The following is a 256-nucleotide window of genomic DNA, read 5'->3' as shown; positions in this document are numbered from 1 at the left end:
TTTGTGTGTTTTGGAGTTTCTGTGCTGATGACATTTTTGCGAAGCGATAAAAGCTGGTAGCTCTTGAATTGATACAAAATAAAGCTGTATTTCCCTCAGTATTTCCCTGGCTGCAATGTTGACACCCCAAGATGAGACCTAAATTCTGAACATCATGGCATGGAGTACATCCCAGTTTTCCATGTCTGGCATATAACCATTCATTTTAGCTTTTAAACTGGTTCTATTGATCCTGTGTCCAGACAGAGGGATAATC

This window comes from Poecilia latipinna, unplaced genomic scaffold, assembly GCF_001443285.1.
Source record: "Poecilia latipinna isolate Pla-1442-1.1 unplaced genomic scaffold, P_latipinna-1.0 Scaffold5432, whole genome shotgun sequence".
Classification (NCBI taxonomy): domain Eukaryota; kingdom Metazoa; phylum Chordata; class Actinopteri; order Cyprinodontiformes; family Poeciliidae; genus Poecilia; species Poecilia latipinna.
Note: the sequence above shows the minus strand (reverse complement) of the source record.